At 49.0% G+C, this 22,569-nt stretch overlaps 1 long non-coding RNA gene across 1 annotated transcript in view; it reads right to left on the bottom strand.

Annotated features, from left to right (window-relative positions):
* Positions 1-1,818: 1,818 nt before the first annotated feature.
* Positions 1,819-22,569, bottom strand: part of LOC142766864 (uncharacterized) — a 30,953-nt gene continuing 10,202 nt past the window's right edge. Inside the window, exon 2 of the long non-coding RNA XR_012884629.1 lies at positions 1,819-1,978. This is a non-coding gene — a long non-coding RNA (uncharacterized LOC142766864). The remainder of the gene's footprint in view (positions 1,979-22,569) is intronic.

Here is a 22,569-nt window from a genome sequence, read left to right on the forward strand (position 1 = left end):
CCAGGAACTGAGAGAGGGAACATCAAGCAGCTTCGCACCATGAGATTGATTATGATTGATGGGCGAGGCTTAATTTTTCAAACCCACCATATGATGATGAGAGGCGCCGTAGGGGAGGTCTCCGGAAATTTCGACCACTTGGGGTTATTAACGTGCGCCCAAATCTGAGCACACAGGCATACATCATTTTAGTCTCCATCGAAAATGCAGCCGCAGCAGCCGGGATTTGACCCCTTGACCTGCGGATCAGCAGCCGAGTACCTTAGCCACTAGATCAACGTGGCGGGGCTCACCATGAGCACCTCGCAGCGCGGCGCCACTGTGGGCTCGCGTTGACGCCGTGAGAGCTTGTGAGACTGAAGAAAGACAACGGCGTCAGCAGCGATCGCTAGCCAGCACCAGCATTGAATCGAAGGTCGTAGCAGCGGCAAGCACTCGCGTGGCTGAAGCAAAGCGGGCTTCTCGGCAAGCGAAGCCTGATGTGAACGCCCACAAAGCAGAACCGGCACGCAAGAAGCGGCAATAGAGCCTGGAGTCGGAGCGAGCGCGGGAAGCAGGGGTCAGGCGCCAAATGCGGTTGCTACCGGAAGTTGCTGGCACCGACGCGTTCTTTAGGCGCAACTTCCTAAATCCCTGCTTTGGCTGCAGCTGTAGGGTGCGTGACGACTTGTGGTGTGACAGCAACCTATAACGACCGTCGCCGTCATACGCAATGACCAGTCTTGCGGCAATGCTAGTGCTCTGCTCCAGCGAGAGTTTCACGGTTTAAGTGGCAAGCATATACGAACTGTACTTTACTCATCATGAATAAGTTCGCGGAAATGGCGGGATTTTTCACCAATCACTCGGAATAATTTTTCCACATTTTCCCAATTTTAGGGGGTTGGGGAGGACTGGAGAAAGTTAATTACATCCTTTATAGTTTTAAGTGGTGCAGATCTCACTGGCACTGCGAAACCACCCCATGCCTTTCAGGCGCCCTATGCTAAAAGCGCGTCATGCCCCTCGGGCGTGGGGCAGTGCAGAACTACATTTGGCTGACGATAGCTATTGTAAGAAGATGCTGAGAAGAAAATGATGATGACGACATTGGCCTTCGCGTCGACTTCACAACAGTGGCTGATTTTTTAGGCGTCACAATTAGAGGGAATCACTGCCGGCACTTGAACCCCGCTGAACAGAATCTGAATCTCCGGCTCATGGCACCAAGAGCACGCCATCGCAGAGGTGGACCATTATCAGACAACTGTTTACTAAATAAGGTAACATGTATTGTTTGTTGATTGAATGATTAATATTTGAGGTTTAACGTCCCAAAGCCACCATATGATTATGAAAGACTCCGGAAATTTCGGCCACCTGGGGTTCTTTAACGTGCACCCGTATCTGAGCACACGGGATTTTTTGTTTGTTACCGTCGCAATACTGAAGCTTCTCACAATCGTGCTAGAAGTACTTCGGAAGCTACGCAAATGTGGCGTGCCAAAATACTTCTGCCGTCCTGTCACAGAGAATAAGTACTATTGCGGAAAGAATAGCCTAATGGAGCTTTTGAAGCGAAGGTTCTCCTCACTAAGGCACAACCTTGTAATTTTGACTCTGAATTCAAGAACATTTATGGATATGAAAGGATGCCACTCACATCTTGTATGAGAAAAGTAATTTTATTTTAAGTTCTCATTTCAAGAGTGCACTGTAGAAAAGCTAATTATCTAGGCGCCCAATTAAGGAACTGCTGGAGCTTCGGGTACGAGCAGATTTTCATTTGTCGCCGCATCGTAAAATAGGGAAGCGATCAAATACAGTGAGCTCGTTGGCTGTTTTTTTTTTCATTTATTCTGCATGAAGTTTGAGAAACAACAAACAAAATAGGAAAAATACAAACAGCGGAGCTTGGTCACCGTTTGCTTCACATATCATTTTTCACCTTTGGATTCATCCCTCCATCTTCGAGGGCACTTAGGTGGGTCCCAGCATCCTGCGTAAAAAAAGAAAACATTCGAAAGCGGTGACTTTATCTGCCTTTATATTCCTTTTGCAAAAAAACAACTCAAGGGCCAATAAGCGAAATGAGGGAAATAAACGTAAGCAGAGTTTAGTCTTCCTCTGTCTCACATAAGCTTTTTCTCCTTCCTCCATACCTCGATATCGACCCACCTCAACGGGCCTAGCCAGGCAGGTCTTCAGTTGCTGAAGGACACAACACTAATCATGCGTTACAAGCAGCCTCGATACAACACGAGATCGCAATATGAGGCATGACTGAACCATTACAAACCAGAACATCAGTTACAAGATAACCGGGCAAAACGATACCCGTGCGAGTGCTAGAACGAAATAGGCGGTGAACGTGGGCTCCACCTTGGGGACCGAACCTCTCGTCTATACTGAACACGTACACGCAATATAATTGATATTCAACATCAAGCGTGTGCGGCCACATACTCCACAGGCCCTTATAATTAAGCGTACACCCGTCCCAACCGCTAAAAAAGCTGAACAACGTGACTAATTTTTCCACGAGTCTTTTCGCCAAAGTGCATTTCAAGCGCTTTGAAGAGTATTAACTGGAGTTTTGTAATCACTAAACAAATAATACCTTAACTAAATCTGACTCTATCATACAGGACAAAATTTCGATAGACAAAAAAAGTTTGCAATTGTACAGGGCATGCATGTGGTTTTTCACGAAAATTATGGAAGAGCCAGAGCTTCCGCAGCTTCTTTAGGCAGCCTTGGGCATGCACAATTGCTAGTCGTCACCACAAAAAAATACCCCCCTCTTTTTTTTAAAGAGAATAGAACGAGCAAAAACTTCTTCTCACTGCGATTTCGTCGTCGTCGTCGTCGTCGTTTCTTCTTTTCATCAGGTTTAGGTGTACTATCAGTTCGAGGCATAGGTTGTGCAGTGGCTAAAAAAGTGCATTCCCCCTGCATTGTGGCCAAGATGAAAACCAATGCGGCCACAACGACCACAAATTGGAAGCTTGATATCTTCGCCATATTCAATGCACCTCCAGGGCAGCTTGCTCTGCTCACTGGAGAGCTGCGCTTATATACACAATTTTAACGAAATGCGCAGGAATAAGCAAGTGTTACATTTGACGGCCGATATAATCCATCTCTCTCCCCCCACACATACTTCTGCCCAGAAAATTCAGGCATCGTCAGGCTAGTTGTTTTCTTTTTTTGTTAATATAATTAGCATATAGAAGGCAAGATGAGTTGGCGTTACAATGCAGAAGTATGAGCGTAGGATTACGTCACTACTGTTCTTGTGTGTAAAAGCACGTTTTACAAGTGTGGAATATTTGAAACATGCAGTTTTCTGCACCCATTCTTTGAAGTGTTAACAAATTTTTCCAAAGCACATACCTGTGTCGTGCTCTTCCATTCAGGAGTTTTGGCAAACTATTTCTGTCATAATGGCAAAGTTGTAGTTCCTGGATGAAAACACAAACATAAAGGGGGGAGTAGGTTACAAATTCTTCTGAAATTGTGCGCCAAATTTTTACTATAATGAGCAAATGCAAGAATGTAGTTATGATCTGATATATCTTGTATGAGTGACTTTTTTCGAAGAATTGATCACTTTCAAGAATGGTCTTTGTCGAAAATAGTGATGTGTGACATCGCTTGCATGTTGAAAACACGCTTTACAAATGTGTAATATTTCAACCATGTTGTTTTCTTTACCCATTCTTTGAAGTGTTAGCAAATTTTTTCAAAGCACATACCGGTGTCGTGCTCTTCTATTCAGGAGTTTTGGCAAACTATTTCTGTGATATTGGCAAATTTGTAGTTCCTGGTTGAAAAACTTAGTATCTACCGAGGAACGACTAGAACACACAGGGGAAATTTTAACGCGCGAGTGTTAAGAAACACGAGACATTGGTAGGGACGACCCGATGAATGCAAAGAATAAATGCCAGGGACCCAGTTGGAATCGAATCCAATAGTTATGCGTGGCAATGAAACATTTTACCACAGAAATACGCCAGGTCTTGGAACTGCTTTTCAGATAGACGCTAAGGAAGGATGGAATAAATCATACCATCCATTCAGAGATCCCCGCTTTCCATCAAAGATCCGTGGACGTTAGAGCTCTTCTGGGAAATCACAGTGCCAGAACATTGTTTAACTAGTTATCATATTTTTACCAGAAATATTTTACGAGTGTGTGCAGCTTCATACCGAGCTTGATGCATATTACAAGCTGTAACCTTAAAAGTACCCTAAAAAATACGAGTATACACTTCATATAATTTATTGATACCGTCACCCCTCTTGAAAAATGAGAATGCAAATGAGAATAGAGTGCGGCTCCTATACATTCCTTCGTGCCCAACCAGAGTCTAAAAATCAAACTTGCCAGAAAATTCCCTTGTACCACGATGTCTAGGATTCTTGGTTTTTGCAAAATTACTCATACCCAGTGCTGGGGTTTTGCCAGTAAACAAAAGGTGTATATATATATATATATATATATATATATATATATATATATATATATATATATATAAATATATATATATATATATATGTATAATAAGAAAAAAAGTTGTGTATATTGAAGGGCTCGTGTGTCCATGTTTTACACAATATTATTTAGATCAAACAGACAATAATGCCAACAAATATATATATATATATATATATATATATATATATATATATATATATATATATATATATATATATATACATATATACATATATATATATATATCTATATATATATATATATCTATATATATATATATATATATATATATATATATATATGTGTGTGTGTGTGTTTGTGTGTGTGTGTGTGTCTGTGTGTGTGTGTTACAACATTTATAGGCGCGTGGACAAAATGATTTTACATGAAGTTACACCTCGTAATATTTACTTTAGTATTTTCTGGAAGATCTGCTTTTTCTTTGCGCTGAAGTGAACATTTTTATTTAAAAAAACTTCGTCTACGCAAGACGCAACCTGCAGATAAGCCACATCGCAAAAGTTGCTACAGTAATAAAAACAACTTCCATGAATCAGCTTTATCCTATAATGTGCGTGAAGCTTTCAATCCTATTGGACAAGTATTGTTTCAAGTTAAAAAACATGCAAACTGAGGTGACAACCGACACGTATGTTATTTAACAGTCCGCAATTGTCCAATACGTATTGTCACCAAAAAAATGGAAACGTATTCAGCTGATGGATAATCTTGCAAATCATATATTTTCAACCTTAACGCCAAATTACTTTTATTTTACCTGAGCCATCCTTTCTCAGAACAATCAACCACAAAATGCATATGCAGAAAGCTGTGCCTAATATGGACACCAAGTGCGAAGGATTTGTGATGTCTGGGTACTTCACTTTGCTAGCTTAGACTGTTTCCACTCGATTGTGTTATGTTTATCTCCAGCAAAGCATTAGTTTTGTAGAGCGTCATTTGCTGTTTAGTAACAGTTGACATTGTACTGAACAAAGGACTATAATGAAGCAGAAGTGGGTATGCAGCTTGTTTCAATAACTAGATAATCAAGAAGCATACCTGACGTTTAAAACTACTCCTGTTTACTGTTGGTCTAAATGGTACCAAGAGCTCATTTATCTTTCACTAAATTTCAGCTGTGTGATTTTTCATTCCATTGGGGTATCGGAAGTTATCATACGCAGTTTATCGTAATTCTTGAACATAGAGAGAGTGTTGCTATCGTCGTTGTCGTTATCCAGTAACTTATTTACATATCAAGCTCAAATTATGTTTGACTTTTCTCAATTTTCTGAAGACTTGAGGGACGGGTAGGTTTAACAATACTGGTAATAATTTGGCAACGAACCTTGCGTGTACTCCTATGATTTTATATAGGCTAATTTATTTTATTTGTGTCACCTTTCGAAAATACCGTTATCAATTATTTTCTTCCATAATATATCACCGGTATGTGCTAGCGATTTAGGGGAAGTGTATAATATTGTTATCCAAAATAATGCTGCATTTTTTCTCAATTAGATTTTATTTTTGTGAGCATGGCTTCTTCCTGCGATTTACGCCTGCTAGTTCGCTTCCGATCGAATATTAATTGTATGGCGCGCCTATTTTTATAGCGAGTGGTAAATCAGACTAAGAGCACTCATGACGCAAATATGGTTCTAAACTTCACCAGTTGTGCGCAGTCATGCACAATCTTTTTCTTTTTGTCAGCACCTGACCTACTTAAAAAACATGCATGATGAATCGAAAGCGCACGAGTCTTATGTTTTTGTACATTTTCTGTTCTACTTTTCCCAGTTGCATGATTAACGTGTATAATACTATTGCACATTTCACGTACTAATGATAATCTCAAATACTGTTTCCAAAATGCCTTCAAAATGTCACCAAACTTTTTACGATACTTGCCACTGTAGTCACGTTTGAAGCAACCCACTTTTTTCGAAATTGACCAACCTTTAATCCGGAGAAGTGCGTAGTCAACCGATAGCTAACTATCTGTACGAAATATATATTACAATTTAGGAGTCGGGAAGCAAGTGAGACACTATAAACACTGGCGTTATAACTTAGATGATTGTGATTGCTAATTTAGCTCGGCTATCTGCAACGACATCACGCTTATCAGTCGCTAAATATTGCTGCTTAGCGATCGCGACGGCGTATAAAACATTACATTCAAACAGGCCGTTCAGAGAATAGTTCTTAAATTACTTTAACGTCAGTGTAAAGCCTCCAAGACAATGCACACTCTATTTCTGCCTTTTTGTGATTCCTGGAACGCAATGCTGCATCTTACCACCGATCCTTCTGCTGCAGTCTTAGTTGAGGCACACATCAAGGTTCATTAAGACTGTGCCCTTGCAATGATGAAAAGAATAAGTGATCATCCGAGGCTTGGTTTCAATCGTTCACCTTATAAAGAACAGATGAATACAGTCTTTTGCAATATTATCTGTGATATATTATCGGTACTTTTGGTCATGAGCAACAAGTGTTCAAAATACGTAACGTAAACTTTAAATGTTGGAAAAAGAACCTGCGTCTCTGTGCAATCACGAAATGTCAAAATAGTGTAACAAGGTCCTTGAGAGTAACACCTTCGCATGAGTGTTAAGCGTGTCGTTCCCATGCATTTGAATGTTTCCACAGGTGTCACCTTTAGAAGCATAATGCACCAGGATAGTAAGAAACCTGACGTAACCTACTCGCAAAGTCGTTTAGGCGATGAATATATCAGAACTAGAAAACGTGCGTTTGATCACTATAAAATCAGTACTTTTTAAATAGTTGATATTGTTACGGGAAAGAGACTGACTCAGAGGGGTAGTCACCGATCACCGATGTAATTAAAGCCGGTTAGGCGAGCAGCCCGAGCCACACAGATTAGCTCGTGCCAGTCTATCTGCTTCGTCTTCTTCAGCTCCATGCACTGGCACGTAGCATGGCCCCCGGCGGCGGAGGCACCGTCCCGGTGCTTTAGAGGTCGTTATCTGACGCATTATTGTAGGGCTTGATCCGCGAGACGTGTACGATATCACTGGGCCGCATAGAATATGATGATGGACAGATGGGGCTGATCTTGTAGGTGACAGGTGTTACTTGACGCAATATACGGTAGGGTCCCGTGTAATGAGACAGAAGTTTTTCGGATAGGCCCAGCCGACAATGAGGGGACCAGTGTAAAACGAGGGTACCGGGAGCGAAATGTACGTGTCTATGTTCCGCATTGTACCGACGGCAAGGGTTGGTTTGCAACGCCATCAGCCGAGCGCGAGCGAGCTGACGGGCATGATCGGCTCGCGCAATCGCGTCGCGGGCATACTCGCTGGTGGACGAGGTGTGAGCTGAGATGACTGTGTCCAGTGGTAAAGTCGGGTCTCTTCCGTACAATAAGTAGAACGGCGAAAAGCCCGCTGTATCGTGACGGGATGAATTATACGCGAAAGTTGCGTAGGGTAAGGCAAGGTCCCAGTCTCGGTGGTCGGGCGACACGTACATGGCGAGCATATTTGTTAAAGTGCGCTTAAATCGTTCCGTAAGGCCGTTTGTTTGAGGGTGGTAAGCGGTTGTCAGTGTGTGTTGCGTGGAACAAGAACGCAGAATGTCGCTGATGACTTGGGATCGAAATGTACGGCCACGGTCTGTGAGAAGCTGTCTCGGTGCACCGTGAATCAATATAACGTCCCGTAACAAGATGTCAGTGACGTCGGTTGCAGAGCTGGTCGGTAGAGCTCGCGTAATAGCGTAGCGTGTAGCGTAGTCTGTGATAACGGCTATCCATTTGTTTCCCAATGTTGATGTGGGAAAAGGACCAAGCAGGTCTAACCCAACACGGTAAAATGGTTCCGCGGGTATGTCAATTGGTTGAAGATGGCCAGCGGGTAGAAGCGACGGTGTCTTACGACGTTGGCATAGGTCACATGTGGCGACGTATCGGCGTACCGAACGAGCAAGGCCTGGCCAGAAAAAACGGCGCCGGACGCGCTCGTACGTGCGGGATACGCCAAGGTGTCCAGCCGTGGGAGCGTCGTGAAGTTCGGTGAGAACACAGCGGCGCGAATGCTTAGGCACAACAATGAGAAGGTCGGGCCCGTCTAGTCGGAAATTGCGACGGTATAACACACCCCTTTGAATGACAAAGTTGCGGACGGAAGCATCATTTGTGGAGGATTCTATACGGCTGATGATGTCAAGCAGCTCTTGATCACGTTTCTGTTCTTCCCCAACATTAATGAAGTCGGACACTGACAAGATAGAGTTCTCCGTGGGCTCGTCAGTGTCCTCAGGATCGTCGACAGGGTACCGGGAGAGGCAATCGGCATCACGGTGTAGGTGGCCAGGTTTGTAGACCACCGAATAGGAAAACTCTTGCAGGCGCAAAGCCCAGCGACCAAGGCGGCCTGATGGATTTCTCAGAGAGTTCAGCCAGCAGAGTGCGTGGTGGTCGGTAACTACCGAAAATGGGCGTCCGTATAGATAAGGTCGAAATATCGGCACCGCCCTTACAAGAGCCAAGCACTCACGCTCTGTTATCGAATAGTTACGTTCAGGGGCGGATAGGAGGCGGCTGGCATATGCAATAACGCAATCATGGCCATGTTGTTTCTGAGCCAGCACTGCACCAATGCCATGCCCACTTGCATCTGTACGGATTTCTGTTGGGGCAGCAGGGTTGAAGTGTGCCAGAATCGGAGGGGTAGCGAGAAGGGCGACGAGAGTCGAAAACGCAGAAGCCTCTTCGGAACCCCATGAAAACGGGACTTCTTTCTTGAGGAGCTGCGTAAGCGGCCTCGCTATGTGCGCAAAATTTTTCACGAAGCGTCGGAAGTAGGAGCATAGTCCGATAAAGCTGCGTACATCCTTCGCAGATGCTGGTACAGGAATGTTTTTGACGGCGCTGATTTTTGCCGGTTCTGGTTGTTCACCGTTGGCGTCTACTAAATGGCCAAACACTGTGAATTGATGGCGTCCAAAGTGACATTTCGATGAGTTGAGCTGCAGGCCAGCATGACGGAAGATTCCCAGGATGGCTGAGAGGCGCTCTATGTGAGTTTCAAATATTGGTGAAAAGACGATGACGTCTTCCAAGTAGCACAAACAGGTGGACCATTTGAATCCTCTGAGCAGGAAGTCCATCATTCGTTCGAAGGTGGCTGGAGCGTTACAAAGGCCGAAGGGCATGACCTTGAACTGATATAGGCCATCGGGGGTGATGAATGCCGTCTTTTGATGGTCAATTTCATCTACCTTTATCTGCCAGTAGCCGGAACGAAGGTCTATGGAGGAAAAATAGTGGGACCCATAGAGGCAATCAAGCGCATCGCCTATTCGTGGCAGAGGGTAGACGTCGTTTTGGTAATTTTGTTTAGGTGTCGATAATCCACACAGAAAACGCCATGCACCGTCTTTCTTGCGGACTAGCACTACAGGAGAAGCCCAAAGACTGCAAGATGGCTCAATGATGTCCTTGGCGAGCATTTTGTCGACCTCACTTTGGATGATGTGACGCTCGGCCGCCGACACCCGATATGGACGCCTTTGAATAGAATGCTCATTACCAGTGTTTATGCGGTGGCTCATACCGGTAGCTTTCCCCAACGGATGGCCGCTGATGTCAAAAACGTCGATGTAGGACAGCAGAACCCGGTGGAGCTCATCAGTCTGCTGCGGCGTTAAGTTGGAAGCGATCATCGAAGTAATAGCGCTGTCGGAGCAAGTGGCAGACTGATGTTGAGCGTGGGGGTCAGAAGGGGCGGGCATCACGAAAACATCTACCGCATTGTCTTCTAAGGTGCAGAACAACGCCAAAGAGATTCCTTGTGGCAAAACTTGAGGTGTCAAGCTAAAGTCGACAACTGGGAGGCAGGTAGAATTTCCTGCGACGGACAGAATGGTGTGCGGTATTGTAATGCCACGGCTTATGAGAACATCGGTGATAGGGGTCAGAACACAGTCATCGTCGGGAACTGGGGGTATTGAGACGAGCTCTATGTAGGTCAGTGTCTGTGGAGGGAGGCGCGCGCGTCCCGTTGTGCAGAGGCGACTCGTCCGTTGTGTAAAAGGTTCTGTTGCGGGCAAGTGTAGACGGAGCGTACTGGTCGAACAGTCTATGAGGGCAGAATGCGCGGATAGGAAGTCGAGGCCTAAGATTACGTCGTGGGGGCATTTATCAAGGATGGTGAAGAGAACAACTGTGTGTCGATCTGTGCAGTGCTCACACGAGCGGAGCATATTCCAACGATTGATGCTATTCCACCATCCGCAACACGGACGAACTGAGTGGTCACAAGTGTGAGAACCTTCTTGAGCTTGCGGCGAAAATCACTCGTCATCACGAAAAGTTGGGTGCCGGTGTCGACCAGAGCAGTGACATGTACGCCGTCTACTTGTACGTCTATGAGGTTCCGTTTTGTCGGTATCGTCAAAAGAGGATTTTCGGTCAGTCTGAGCGATGCAGCGTGTGGGGATCTGAGGCGCGCCTGCGACCATTTCGCGGGCATTCTACTACACGGCCACACCCTTTTGCTTTCCCGCTCTGTTAACACCACGTGGCGATAGACGGCGCCACGTGCGGGCACGGCACGCGCGCGCCGAGGGAGCGTTCTCTTCTCCGTGGGTCGGCGCCGGGTAAGCACGTGTTTTTCTTCGTCCGCGTCCCCTTTGGGAATCGCGGACTGTAGCCTGTCCGGGGTGGCCTTGGGCACCCCGACAGGCGTGTTTACTTGAGTTCTGGCTTCGGTAGCGTACGCTAAGCCCAGAGCGGTGCCTAGTGTTTGAAGTGGTCGTACCACAACGAGCCGCACTTGCGTTAGGCCTACGCGTACGAAGTTTGCCCTAACACTCGCGACCAAGCCCATTGGCCATCGCGAGAGTGCGCAGCATAGCCGCGAGGGACCTTTTCCCGACCGGCGTGTCAAAGCTCGCCATTGCCAGCTGCGACGTGCTCGCGGTTTTGCCGCTTATTGTGAACGTCCGCGTGCGGGTGCCTTTGCTACCCGCGTCCCGGGAGCGGACGTTGTACTGTTGTTCGGGGTGCCGCCAGTGGCAATAAAGCGTTGTGTTTTTGCATTAGAACACTGTCTGTTTGCCGCGCCGCGCTAAACGCCTTATTAGTTGAGCGCGCGCGGAGCGGTGCGCTACACGCGAGTAAACGGAGTAGCGGCCCTGTGGCTCGCTAAGCGTGAACCCGCGGGGATCGTCCGCTGCAGTTAGGAGCGGGGTCACCATACTGGCGCCCAACGTGATATCAAAGGCTCATTAAGCCTTTGATTAGTCTTAACCGAGTCAGCCCGCCTTTGCGAATCAGACTCGCCGCGTTTACCCGCGTTATGTCTGCTCCGCGTGAGTTCTGTCCGCTGACGCTTTTAGCAGATACCGCACTGCTCGAGAACAGGGCCAGTGCCCCCCTTGAGCATCACAATCGCGCACCCTCACTTGTCACAAGCCCCAGTCGGGATGACACGAGGCGCTACGTATCAGCTCCCACTGGAGAGGTAGCGTGTTTTGGGTCCGGGGCCATAGCCCAACCCGAACAGTGCACAAGGGCAAATTGGACTACTGCGGCTCCCTTTGGAATGCATGGCAGTTCCATGTCACAGCGCTCCGAAACGGCTCTCAGTGGAGCTTCCGGAGCGCGAATCGGCACCACGGCTACAGCCGTTGCCGAATTTTACCCGCTGGCTGCTACGCAACCTGGCAGCCAAGTTAGTAGCGGCGCCACCATACTGGCGCCCAACGCGGTATCAAAAGCTCATTAAGCCTCTGGTTAGTCTTAGCGAGTCACTTCGCCTGCGCGATTCGGGCTCGTCCCAACATGTCTGCTTCGTGGCATGCCGCGTTGCACAAAGAGGCAACTGCCTCTATCGACGGGCGCCCTTCGGCGCTCGCCTGTGTTGTCACCCCTTTTTGTGGTGAATACACTCCTACGTGGTAGCTGACGCGCTATCTCGTGCCTCCTGCTTTCTGCCGAGAACCTGGATTCTGGTGCGACAGCCGCTCGCGGTGCCTTAGCACATGCAAGCGTCGGGGGCGAACAGCGGCGGAAAGGGGGAGTCCCCAGGAGGACGACCTTGGCTGCTATCCAGGTAAGCGGCACACTGCGTAGCGGCTGAGCGGGGGAACTTTCCGAAGGCAACCGTGCCGAGAGCGAACCCATGACGCCGTGCACGCGGCGGTTGCTCCGGTCCTGAGTGGGCGCGATACCAGACTCCCCCATTTGGGAGAATGGGAGTTGCTTTCGGCAGCTAAGAGCTACTGAAGGCTCAGCAGAGTGATCCGTTTCGAGTCTCGGAGGCTTGCTACGCTGCTTGCTTTGCGGCGGGCGCCGTTAAACCGTCCTGAGAGGCGCGGAGCGCCGTTACGCTGCTTGTTCTGTGGCGGGCGCGATTAGGGGGCTGAAACAGCGTGTGTCGCTGAGTCCCCGGCGTATTCATTTTGCTGGACCATGACGGATTCCTGCTGAACTATATAGCTACTGACGACGAGTCCATCGACCCGTTAAGGTGGTTATGCCCAAAAGTCTGAAAGCCGCACTGTTGCGAGCCTCTCATGACGAGCCCATTGCCGGTCACCTGAGTGGCTCTAAAGTTTTTGCGAAACTGAGCAAGGTTGTGACTTGGCTTGGCATGAGGCGTGACATTTTTCGCTATTGCCGTTCCTGCCACGTCTGTCAAACGGTGAAACCAAGGGGTGGCAAGCCGCCCGGCTTGATGAAACCGATTGTCAGTGAGCGTCCATGTCAAGTAGCCACCTGCGATCTAATGGGGCCGTTCCCCAGGAGTAAGCAGGGGTTCATACATCTGATGGTAGTTGCTGATCATTTTTCCAAATGGGTGGAGCTGTTTCCGCTGCGGAAAGTGATAGCGCGAGTGGTGCTAGAGAGGCTACAGGAAGTGTTTTGTTGGTTCGGCTTTTCGGAAAGATTGTTCACGCACAATGCACAATGCACGTATCACCAAACACCACTCGGGTGTTTGGTGATACGTGCCATTCCCTAGGAATAGATCACTGCACCACTTCGCCCTACCATCCCCAGTCCAATTTGACGGAGCGAACCAATCGTACGCTCAAACCGATGTTGGCGGCCTTTGCCGAAAGTCAAAGGGACTGGGCAGACCATTTGAGTGTACTCGCGTTTGCAATCCGAACCTCCGAGGGTTGCTCTACTGGTTTCTTTACCGCCTTTCTTAATTTCGGAAGGGAGTTGGCAAATGCGGTGACCAGTGTCATGCAATGCCAGCTCGGAGACGAGGAAGAACCGGAAGACCGTTCTGCTTACGCTTCCACACTTCGGGACAGGCTTTTTAGAGTTCTCAGTAGAGCGAGGCAGAGTTTGGCATCGGCCAGGGCCGAGCAAAAGGCCCAGTACGACCGAAAACGTCGCCACCTTTCATTTAAGGTGGGTGACCTCGTCCTGAAGCGCAACCACGCTCTTAGCGACGCGAGCAAGGGTTTCTCAACTTCGCTCGCTCCAAAGTGGCTACGTCCATACCGAGTGGACAAAGCTTGGACTCCACTCGCGTACTTGCTGAAAGACCCGCTTTCGGGAAAACTCAGCCGTGCGCACATCGCAGACCTGAAAGCCTTTGCGTCAAGGTCTGACGAGCCTGCGCCAGCGCCCAGCGGCTTTTTGCGCAAGCAACGGCGCACACCCGGCGCGGCGGACCGCATTCGAAACGCGCACCGGTATAATCTGAGGAAGCGGTCACCTTAGTGATTTCGCGCCGGACGGCGGGCTTATTTCCGCAACAGAAGGCCCTCATTTATACTGTCTAGTCTCAGTTAACTAGCTTCTTTACAGCCAGTGCTTGCAAAGAATTCGGTCCCGCTCATTTGCTGCTGCTGATTGTCTGTGAGCGTTCATGTTTTCTTTTTTTTTTCGTTTTGCCCTGTGGAGGGAGGGGGAGCGACCGCTCGCTCGCGGGAACATTCGAAGACGTTCTGGTGGTGCAGGTGTGTGTGTCTGTTTTGTGCGGAGAGGGGGAAGAACCGGGTCAATGACCCCTACGTCAACATAGGTGGCGCTGGTTGTCGGTGGGGCGACGGGGCAAGCCGCAGACTGCCAGCGGTGCGCCATTCTTGTCCTGGTGCCGGTCGTCGTGGTCGCACGCCCTTCAGCGACATGCCCTCCAGACAGAAACCGACACAGCGGGCACCTTGGCGGCCAGAACCTTTCGCCCCGGGCACCTCGGCACCACCCAAGTCTACCAGACGGGCGTCCCGACGGCGGGGATCAACAACATCGCCACCGCCACCGGTCCCCAAAACACCAGGACGGAACGTGGCCACGTGGGCGCGGCAGGAGGGGCAGGAGGTCCCGCGCTACTTCGTAAGTGAGGCGCCGTGGAAAACGCAGCGGCGCGTTCGGCGCGACCTGCTGCTGGACCGTGTCCCGTGGCCATTCCGGGGCTGCACGCTGGCGGAGGGCGAGAAGACAGCCGGAGGCGCCCAACTACCTACCGATGCAGCGGCGGGGTTCTGCGCCACGTGCCGCGTGACCGTGCACTTCAACTGTCACTACAAGGGTGTCATGCACCTGGCGCGGACAAAGGCGGCCGCTGAGGGGATGGCCACCGAGGGAAAGGCGCTGGATCCAGCCCCGCTGAGCCAGCGCTCGGACGCGGACCTGGCGGCCCTGTGCCGACAGCGAATGGGGAAGGACCCCCATTTCGCGGCACTGCTGTCAGGGCTGCCACCGCCCGCAGCCACCGACGGACCACCTATGGACGGCGTCGCCACCATGGACCTCAACCGTCTGTTGGAACTGTAGGCCCACGCAGAGCCTCCCCCCCCCCAAGAACGCTGCAGCAGGCAAAATATATGTTTTTTGTATTTGTCATGTGTATTCTGCGTTGTTTTATTTTTTCCCTTCAGCAGCAGTTGCAGAGCGAGACTGAGGCTAGCTGTTGCCCATTGCATGACGCCTTTGCATGCATGGGCGACGACCGGCTGCCTTTGCAGACCGGTATATAGGTTGAATTAAGGAGAGGAGGATGTGGGTATCTGAGGCGCGCCTGCGACCATTTCGCGGGCATTCCGCCACACGGCCACATTCTTTTGCTTTCCCGCTCTGTTAACACCACGTGACGATAGATGGCGCCACGTGCGGGCACGGCACGCGGTACGCGCGCGCCGAGGGAGAGTTCTCTTCTCCGTGGGCCGGCGCCGGGTAAGCACGTGTTTTCCTTCGTCCGCGTCCCCTTTGGGAATCGCGGACTGTAGCCTGTCCGGGGTGGCCTTGGGCACCCCGACAGGCGTGTTTACTTGAGTTCTGGCTTCGGTAGCGTACGCTAAGCCCAGAGCGGTGCCTAGTGCTTGAAGTGGTCGTACCACAACGAGCCGCACTTGCGTTAGGCCTACGCGTACGGAGTTTGCCCTAACACTCGCGACCAGGCCCATTGGCCATCGTGAGAGTGCGCAGCATAGCCGCGAGGGATCTTTCCCGACCGGCGTGTCAAAACTCGCCATTGCCAGCTGCGACCGGGGTCACCATAAGCGCCACCTCCGGGGGCTGCAACGCTTAGTTTGCCGTCGGAGAACCTCGTGGAAAGGCGGGGGAAGATGGTCGGCGGGGCTGTGGAGAACGAGACTGGCGACGTTGGGGGGATGGAGAGTGGGAGTGGCGGTGTTCAGAAGCAGGTTCTTGGGCAAAATGGTCGTGGCTCGTCTCATGGCGATAGGCAAGACGTGCATAGAAGGGACAAGAGAACGGTTGTGCCGGAGGACCCCAGTGACTTCTGCTATGGCGAGAAATGTGCCCGATTCTTTGACACGAGAAGCATAACGGCTTGTCATCGTGTGTTCGCCATGCGGACGGATTACGGAACGTTGAGGGAGAGCTGGTCGGGAAGGGACGTGCAGGCGTGTATCGGGGCTGGTAGTCGGTGCGTGGAGGCGGTGAGATAGAGTGAATTCCCAAGCTGGCGATTTCCTGCCGGACGACTGCTTGAATGAGAGGCAACGTAATTGGCGGAGAGGGGTCAGGGGACGTTGTTCCCACCTTAGGTGGAGCAGCCGCTTTAAGCTCCCGCCTGACGATTCGCGTCAAGTTGTCACAGGTGTCTGGTGGATGATATGTGTCGAGACACGAGGCCGTCGCAGTGGTGTTCGGGAGGCGCTGGAACTGATGGGAGATGCGTCTGCTTTTAGCTTGTTGGAACCGGCGGCATTCTTGAATGATCGCATCAACAGATGACACATTGTTGAATACCAACAAGTTGAACGCATCGTCGGCGATACCCTTTAGGATATGTGCAACTTTTTCAGGTTCAGACATATTTTCGTCAGCTTGGCGGCATAGTGAAAGGACAGCCCGAATATAACCGATGTAGGGCTCCGTGGAAGATTGTGCGCGAGTCGACAACTCATTTTTCGCAGCTTCACGACGGCCAGAGATGTTGCCAAAAAGCTCACGGATCTTTGCCTTGAAGCTGTCTCAGCTTAATATGTCATGCTCGTGGTTATCAAACCAAACACGAGGGGTTCCGTCGAGGTAAAAGATGACGTTTGCGAGCATAAGAGTGGGATCCCACCTGTAAGTGGCGCGGACGCGTTCGTAGAGGCGTAGCCACTGGTCGACGTCAGAAACCTCGCTGCCCGAGAACACGCCGGTGTCTTTGAGCGCGGGAAGCGTCACGAAAGTTGTTGCGGGCGCTGGGTTGACAGGTCGGGCAGAAGGGGGAGCGAACGGAGAGGATGTAGCCGAGTCTTGAGTGGTCATGTTGTTAGCCGCGAGGGAGCGTCCGAATCGGAGTTCCGTAGCGAGGACGGGGATCGCACAACTCCACTAAATATGTTACGGGAAGGAGACTGACTCAGAGGGGTCACCGATCACCGATGTATTTACAGCCGGTTAGGCGAGCAGCGCCAGCCACACAGATTAGCTCGTGCCAGTCTATCTGCTTCGTCTTCTTCAGCTCCATGCACTGGCACGTAGCAATATTTATATTGGACGCGTGTATATTGACTAATAGTGCACAAGTACTCCAATAACCACAGTAATTTGGAACTGCCTTTCGTTTACCTTATGTTGTGCTTTTCCAGCATTTCCATAAAGGCGAAATGGTGAAGGCCGGTGTGCTCCGTGATGTCAATACAGGCCGAAGACAATCAAACTCAAAATTTCCAAAGATCTCTCTTACAGAACATCCCGCATATTCAAGCGGTGGTTTCCGATGTAAATCACCAGATTTTAATATTTCTTTTCTCGTAACTGCTGGTCTGCCGTCCAATCGAAGGCCACCAACGTTAATGCTGTTAGTCATTGAATTTGAGAGGCTTTATCGTGACTGGCTTGAAGAGTATGACCCACTTGTTAGGCAATTTGCACTGTGTGACGCCCGGTTTTTCTTCAGGTGTTTTAAAACGCTTCATGAGGACGGGTATGGAGAGTTACCACCAAGGCTCGTGAAAGATAGGACCAATACTACCGTTCTGTGCACGAAGGCACCATGGCATTGATTTTGCTGCAGAGTTTTGTAGACCAAGAATGGAACGTCACCCTGTTCAATGTGGCGGCAGGCACCCCTTGAGTCGATGATAATGACCCTCGAGTCCTGATCTGCGGTGCCTAGTGCGATGACAATCTCATCCGCGTGCGTTATTCTATGTGTATGGAAGCTGAATCTACTTACTGGATTGTTTTGCCGGAAGATAACGGCCGTGTACAAACCTCCGAGGTGGGGCCCGAGGCATATCCACGTAAAAAAATCTGAATTTATGAACATAGTGGCGAGTCATGGCTTTTCCCCACATGAGGTGTCGGCCACTGTGGTCGGTCCCTCGGGTGATGCCTGCCGGAAGAGGGTGCACGTGCGCGTATTATTTCTTATCTCAGAAGTGCGCAGCATCTAATGCCGACTGCGGTGGCTACATAGCGAAAATGTTGTAGGCCTGTGTGCTCAGATTTGGGCGCACGTCAAAGAATCCCAGGTGGTCGAAATTTCCAGAGCCCAACACTATGGTGTCTTTCATTATCATATGGTGGTTTTGGGACGTTAAACCCCCAACATCAATCGACCGATTTCAGGAGCGTGTACGCGTTTTTTTTTCGTACGTAGAGCATATTGAATGTGTACTCATGCCAGCAGTTGGCGACCTGACGGTGTCGGGGACAGCCTGGAGTTTTGGTTTGTCAAGAGCGCGTCACGCCGTACCTGGAAAATGTTCACCATTACTAGGCCGAGAAGGCGCTGGCTGGAGCTGTCTACCAGATGGTCGAGGGCTCGCCCTTGTAGATTTTGCGTAAAATGACTTCAAGTGCATTCTCGCCGAACTTGCGTAGGTGGAGGTAGGGAGCAGAGTAGAGGGCAACCCAGCTGGATACGAATGCATGTACCAGCCGCAAAGAATCTTTGCTTCGTAACCCTTCGCACTAATTGAAAACCCGGTGGACCATCCATTTTACCTGGTACCCCACTTTTGTAATTTAGACAATGTTGTGTCTGCTCTTCCACTGTTATCTATGGAGAGCCCCAGTACACTGATCTCATGGCATTCGGGTATGGGTCCACTGTGAAGGGAGAGGTCAATTGTAGTGGTGCACTTTGGCGATGAACGTAAGTGTGAATACTCTGAATTCGTTGAGGCGCACTGAACGTCGCAGCGACGGGTGTAGTCATCCATGATATTCACCACGTGCTGTAGGTCGGCCTCTATGTCTCCGCACGAGCAGCGGGACACCCATATGGTGACGTTGTCGGGATAGAGCACATGCTGTACGCCTTCGACTTTCGCCTGCTGAGCGGTGAGTCTGAACATTGCCAAAATAAATAAAAGAGGTGAGAGGTCTCTTTCATGCGGGTTAATCTCATGCCTAATTTGTAAGGGCCGTGTTGAGTGTCCTGAATACAAATCTATAATTGTCCGTCGGTGAGAAATTGCCTATTGTAGTTAAAGGTGTTTTGACCACCACCCACCTGTTAGAGATGTGTATGTTAATGTCGTGGGCCACATTATCGAAGGCTCCCTTCAGACTCAAAGCGAGCTCAACTTTGTCATTCTGGGGATACTCGATCTAATCGATGATCTCATGATCGAGCTGACGCAAAAGATTCTGTGTGGACCTAGGTGGCTGAAACCCGAACTTCGTGTCTGCAAATTCATTTTTGGCTTCTAGAATCTCGAATAACCTGTCGCGCACCATCTTCTATAATATGTTTCCCACCCAAGAAGTACGGGAAATGGCGTGGAGGTTATCCGTGCCGATGACTTTACCAGCAGCAATCTCCAACTGAAAACTGAAATATGGAAGAAATGAAGAAAAAAAAAGAATAGCGGACTGCTTGCCAGGGGTGAAGGCTTGCTTTCTTGCACACCACCGACGCAGGGTATTACAAGGCAAGACACTTTTCTGAACATCCTAAACTTCTATGACCTTTAAATAAATGCTGAAAAATGAGGGTGGCGAGGCGAATCCGCAGTACATTTTTCCTAATTTGCAGTCTTCCATTGTTTTCAGACCAGAAACAGCTTCGTGAACGTCCACTTCTGTCAACTTCTACACCACTCAGAAATGCTGTTTGTGAGCTGCCTATTTACAAGTTATGTGCGGCGATGTTCCTTTGGGTTGAAACAAGTTCCTTTAGCGCACAACGCTCACGCGTTATCGAGGCAACCGCTAGAGGCACAGTTGTGCAGTAATTCATCAGTCACCCACTAGATAGCGTGTCGCCACTACACGCACCTGACTCTTACGTCTCCACTGTTCCTCTGCGTGCTCGGGTGCGCGTATCGTGTGTAGAGGAGACTGCCAAAGGGCTACGCCTACATGGCGCCTATGGAGTTATTGTATATGCTTCCTACGGAAGCAGAGTGGAGAAAGGGTCCGACGTCTTGCCTGGCTAGCAACAATAGCTACGTGGCGAAGCTCTCTCTGTTTATCCAGGTGACTTGCTTAAAGGCCAACTCCGGCAATTTTTTGAGGTCGATGGATCTCAATGAAAATCGCTAGGTACGTAGCACACTGCTGTCATTTATGCCAAAATACAGACTTCTGAGATGCAGTGATTGTTTGCAAATGAATTTTAAAGATCGCCTCGAAAAGCTCACCTTGCTTGCCAGAAATATAGTCAACACTGTCTGTGTGACATCATGTTCGGCATGTAACCGGAAGGGACACAGTCAATGACATCACTACTGTGGCCACAACAGCGTTTATTCTGCTAGCCACAAGGTGACAATGAAGGTGTTTGGCACGGGTATAGCACGGGAAAGCTTCTTTTTTTCTTTTCTTTGCGGTGTTTGGCTGGCACTTCGCTGGTCTGGCTTTCACAGTTTTCATACTCCGCCCCGGCTGAACCAGTATAGGATCGCCGGTTCTCACCAAACAGTACGTCACATGGAGACAGGGCACCCGGATTAGTTTCGATTTTGGTATTGAATCTTTCTGCTTATTGAAAATTACTTTAGATGTTCCTGAGCATTTCAGCTATTGGGCTCGGGATAAGAGTGTCTCAGGAATATAGAAACACCATTATCTTGACATGGTAAAAAAATTGTCTCAGTTGGCCTTTAAGCATGTCGCCGAGCAACGTAGCCCGACGTCATCCACCCATCAATATTATTGGTGCCTCAATGCCTGGTGATTAAAAAACACCTGCTTTCAGTACTGTGAAATGAAAGTACGAAAGTATCCATTATTCTGTCCGGTTTGCACGAAGTCATCGGGTACCGCAGAAACACATGGACGGATGGATGGATGGATGAATGGATGGATGGATGGATGGCTGGATGGATGAATGGATGGACGGACGGAAAGACGGACGGATGGACGGACGGATGGACGGATGGATGGATGGATGGATGGATGGATGGATGGATGGATGGATGGATGGATGGATGGATGGATGGATGGATGGATGGATGGATATGGCTGTACCTTTTAGACCGGGTGGTGGCTGGCGCCACCAAGCCGTAATACTTAATGAACCAAAATCTAGATTAATTTTTTTGCTTTAAAAAGTGAGTTTGAGGATTCGTACTTTGCAGTGAAGAGTTTAATTTTCACTCGTGCCTTGACTTTAGCCACCAATCAGATAACCTCCTTCCAGTTAAGTATACCCGCTTAAAGTCTATTTTGCCCTCCCGGTCGCTTAACCACAGTGCTTTGAAAAACTCTGTGCCATCATCCTGAACGATAGGGTGAAGCCCTTTACAGAACATTATCAAGTGTTCGGCAGTTTCTTCTTCCTCTCCACACACACTGCATACTGTGTCTACCCCTTCGTATTTGGCCCGATATGTCTTGGTTCACAATACACCTGTCCAGGCCTCAAATAGTAGAGAACTACCCCGAGTATTATCATAGATCCTTTCCTTGGGGATTTCCTGCTTAACTGTTCGATAGATCTCTAGTGCGGACTTCTTAATCATGCCCATTCTCCACATGTCAGTCTCCGTTAAATTCACTTTATTCTTAACCGATAGTTCTTTTTGGTTTGGCCACCTGCTGTTTTCTAAGTATTTCCGAGTCAATTTCCCGGTTTGCTTCCTCCATTTTGTATCGACATTCTCCAGGTACAAGTAGCTGACAACGTTCCTAGCCCAACGCTCCTCCCCCATTTCTCTCAATCGCTCTCAAATTTTATCTTGCTGCTAGCTTCCCTGCCCTCAAATGATGTCCATCCCATATCACCTTGTACTCCCTGATTTGGTGTATTCCCGTGAGCCCCTAAAGCAAACCTACCTATTCCACGTTGCTTAATTTCTAATCTTGCTTGAACTTCTGATCTAATGCACAAGACCGCATTGCCGAACGTCAGCCCAGAAACCATGACCTTTTTCCATATTCCTCTCACAACATCATACCTATTGTAATTCCACAGTGCCCTATTTTTCATCACTGCTGCATTCCTGTTACCTTTCGTCGTCACGTATATTTCATGTTCCCTCAGGTACTCGGTCCCATTGCTTATCCATACGCCCAGATATTTGTATTTGTCTGTTATCTCTAGCGTGACCTCCTGTATTCTAAGCTCACTACCTTCGCTGTCATTGAAAATCATGACTGCCGATTTTCCCTAACTAATTATAAAATCTAACCTATCTCCCTCATAACAGCAGATGTCCATCAATCTCTG

Source organism: Rhipicephalus microplus, chromosome 7 (genome assembly GCF_043290135.1).
Source record: "Rhipicephalus microplus isolate Deutch F79 chromosome 7, USDA_Rmic, whole genome shotgun sequence".
In the NCBI taxonomy this organism is placed as follows: domain Eukaryota; kingdom Metazoa; phylum Arthropoda; class Arachnida; order Ixodida; family Ixodidae; genus Rhipicephalus; species Rhipicephalus microplus.